At 31.7% G+C, this 4,347-nt stretch overlaps 1 pseudogene; it reads left to right on the forward strand.

The window, feature by feature from the left end:
- The first annotated feature begins 380 nt into the window (after positions 1-380).
- Positions 381-3,737, forward strand: LOC141821106 (wall-associated receptor kinase 5-like; annotated as a pseudogene).
- Positions 3,738-4,347: the final 610 nt, after the last annotated feature.

A 4,347-nucleotide genomic window follows, 5' to 3' on the forward strand; every position in this document is an offset into this window, starting at 1 on the left:
GAATCACTCAAATTAGTAAGAAGATGAGACAAACTTAGTATTTGCTCTTTAAAAACAAATAAAAACAACTTATTTTTTCTAATTTCTTAAACATTCATTGTATTTTATAATTTTTATAATTATTTTTCCTAAAATGTATTCCAATCAAATTAATTGACATATTTTTATTTTATATCACAAGAGCGTGACTATTAATAGAAGAGAATAAACATATTGCAACCTCTTGATCAATTACGTACTTACAAGATTATTCTTGTACATGAATTACGTGTTTTGTATTGGAGTACTTGGTTTATATATAATATGATTTATCAATCATTTAACTCTATTAATTCATTAATTATATACTTCTATTGATAGCTGATTTGTAGGACAATAAAATGGGATTCGCCCACCGATTGCTGCTACTAACTACATTATTGATATCAATGGAGGGTTTCACAATTTGGGCAATGGAAAATCAGAATTTTATTCTTCCTTCCAACTGTTCCAAAACATGCGGTGATATAAAGATTGAATATCCTTTTGGCATTGGCGATGGTTGTTTCTATGCTGTTGGATTTAATCTTACATGTGCATTTAACTTTGATCCTCCGAAGTTACTCTTGGGGGATGGCACCATCCAAGTTAAGGAATTTTGACATGGAGAAGGGTGTAGTTTATATAGAATCACCATATGTCACATTGAATATGAATTCACACACCAATACAACATTGATCAATCTTAAGAATTTGTCTCTCTCTTTTAACTTATTTTCTGCTTACTCTGAAGGATATACAAATCTGTGAACTATAACAATTTGTATGTGGCCGGTTGTGGTGCTACTGCCAAAATTGTTGATGTTGTTTCTACTGGTGAAATAGATGTTTGTTCTTCAATATGCTCCACTACCAATACTTCAACTATCGACGATGGATATAAGTCCGGCAATGGATATTGCAGAATGTATTTGCAGAATGTGAAATCTAACCAGATTTCATGGGCTATTAACTTAACTCGACTCGATGAGAATGAGAATGAGAATGAGAATGAGCATACTACGATGAACAGTAGTACCTCTAGCATCATAGCTTTCATATACGATGGGGAGTCTTATAATTATGATGACCTCCACAACTTTGCAAATTATAAGAATAGAACTGGAATGATGGCCTCCCTTGCTTGGTACATCAATGGCCATTCCACATGCAAAGAGGCCATGAAGAACATTGATGCTTATGCATGTCGTAGTCGCAAAAGTGAATGCTACGATGTCCTTCTTGAAGATTCAATCTACTGGAATGAAACCATTGGTTACCGTTGTCGATGCTCAATAAATGATCTTGGCAATCCCTACCTATCCAATGGCTGCAGATTAGGTGATAATTCTAAATTTCTTCTTTATTTTCTTGTGAAAGTGTACATGCTAATTAATAAATTAATGTGAATAATGTTATAAAATTCATAATGTTAGAGCTAGCTAATCACTTGTGTGTGTGTGTTAACAGGTAAAAATTTTACATTAACTCCAGCAAATGATTGTCAAACAGAATGTGGAGATATTACAATTTTCTTTCCCTTTGGGCTAACAAAGGGCTGTTATCGAGGCGAAGGCTTTGTTCTAACATGCAATGTGACCTCCCACCCTCCAACTCTGTTATTCCAAGATTTTTATGTAGTGAGCAAAATTTCATTGCAGAAAGGGCAATTGGAGTACAATACTCCTGATGATAATTATTATCGTTACTTTCCATATAGACATTCAAGTTACACTTCCTCCAAAGAGCATACGATCACTAATTGGATAATAGACCACCAATCTTGCGATGACGCTGCAAAAGACAAGACCACCTTCGCATGTATTGATGCACATAGCATATGTTTAAATGTGAATGACACAGGAAATATTCAAGATGTGGGTTACCGATGCAACTGCTCAGATGGCTACATTGGAAATCCTTACCTCCATGATGGATGTAAAGGTATCGATTAAATGCATCCTTTCTCACTCTGTTTAAGATACATATATACTATGTGAATTTTAGATATGTGAAAGAAAAAGTTATAGATGTTAATTAGAATACATAATACATGCACAATTATAATAAGGACTATGGTCCCTGTTTGTTCAAAATATATATATATATAGTTCTTAGTACTATTTAAATTTCCTACTTTTGTATTAACCTTTCTTGCATTCGAATTTGAACTATTCTTTTATATCAATGCAAATTTAGTAAAATAATAATATATAAGTTAGATGTGAGAGTTCTTGACATATTTTCTGTTTGGTAATTATCAGAAGATCCTCAATATGAAGCAAATCGGGCGAGCAGAAGGAATATTCTTTTATTAGGTAAGACTCCAACAAAGTAGAATATATTATTTTTTTTATTGAGATTTTATGTCATTATCTGATAAAATAAATAAAAATAACACTACAAATGAAATAAATACTTAGACATATATGATTAAACATGACTAAAAAAAAGTTATTATAGTTGACAGAAATGTATATTGATATATATATGATGCAGGGGTCTTCCTTGGTGCAAGCATTGGATCCGGCCTATTGCTTTTATCTATAACATGGGTTATCCTAAAAAGAAAATGGAAGTCACGGAATCAAAAGAGAATGAGACAAAGGAATTTTCATGAGAATCATGGTTTATTGCTTCAACAATTAATCTTCACAAATGAACATGCTGATGAGAAAATAAATATATTTTCTTTAGAAGAAATAGAAAAGGCAACAAATAATTTTGATGAAACTAGAATACTCGGAAGGGGAGGACATGGAACTGTTTACAAAGCAATTCTATCAGATCAACGAGTTGTTGCTATAAAAAAATCAAAATTTATTAAAAAGAGTGAGATTGACCAATTCATAAATGAAGTTGCAATTCTTTCTCAGATAAGTCATAGGAATGTGGTCAAGCTATTAGGGTGTTGCTTGGAAACCGATGTTCCTTTATTGGTTTATGAATTTGTCTCCAATGGAACCCTTTCAGATCATCTTCATATTTCACAAGGTGAATCTAAATTATCATGGGATGATCGTCTTAGAATTGTCACAGAATCTGCAGGAGCACTTGCTTATCTACACTCAGCTGCTTCTATATCTATTTTTCATAGAGATGTCAAGTCATCTAATATTCTTTTAGATGATACTTTTAAAGCAAAGGTATCAGACTTTGGAGCATCAAGATTTATTCCTCTTGATCAAACACACATTGTTACTGCCATACATGGTACCTTTGGATACTTAGATCCGGAGTATTATCAAACTAGTCAATTGACAGAGAAGAGTGATGTTTATAGCTTTGGTGTTATTCTTCTTGAGATTTTAACTGGAAAGAAACCTTCCTACTCAACCAAAAGTGGATTGCAACAAAATCTAACAATGAATTTCCTTCAAGCAACAAGAGAGAACATGTTATTTGATCTTGTAGAAGATCGTATTTTGCAAGAAGGAACAGAGCAAGAGCTTCTTGAAATAAGTAATTTGATAAAAATATGTCTAAGTTTAAAAGGCGTGGAAAGACCTACAATGAAGGAAGTTGAGTATAAATTGCAAGGCATGATAAAGGCAAGAATGAAAAAGAAAAGAGCTTGTATTCCAGAAGGCAATGAGGAAATTGAATGTTTAATGTCATCTTACTCGTCTTCAGAATTGGTGGATCAGATAAATGAAGAAAATTCTAGAAATTATAGCTTTGAGAAGGAAGTCATGTGGTCACAAAATTACCCTCGTTAATTTGTTATAGTATATGCAAGAGTGCAATTTGCTTATGTTTGTTATCATATTTAACTTGGTACAAGTAAATTTTACAAACAGTCAAACATTGATGTATGTATATCGTGTAATCTATAATTTATCTTGTGACTATATATTTATATGAATTTATAGATTTATGAAACTAGAATACTAGTTGAAGGAGTTGCTACCTGCAAGATTTTAATTTCATTATTTTTGCACTGTGTTGACAAGATTTTATTATTTTAATAGTATCAATTTCTTTTAAAAATATATATATGAAATGTTTTCTGGAACTTTGCTAAGAACATTCTATCACAAAAGTATCAAGTTCGCATGTATTTGGAACGACTGTGTCTTGATAAGATGATTAAGGATTGACAATTCATATGATCATATTTTTGTTATGTTTTCCCTTGTTTCATTTTCTTAAAAATTCATTTAGAAGTTGATTGAATTATATCACAAGGAAAAACAACCCTCCATACATGTTACGCTCTAGAATTTATTTAAGATGTTAAGATTTTTAACGTTTTAATCATCCACACAAGAAATGAAGTAATGATAGATTGTTGATTTTAGTTAGAGAACCCATCATGGTATTCAAAGA

This window comes from Curcuma longa, chromosome 2 (genome assembly GCF_044706935.1).
Source record: "Curcuma longa cultivar G26 ecotype Majalengka, Jawa Barat chromosome 2, ITB_CL_G26_1.1, whole genome shotgun sequence".
Taxonomy (NCBI): Eukaryota; Viridiplantae; Streptophyta; class Magnoliopsida; order Zingiberales; family Zingiberaceae; genus Curcuma; species Curcuma longa.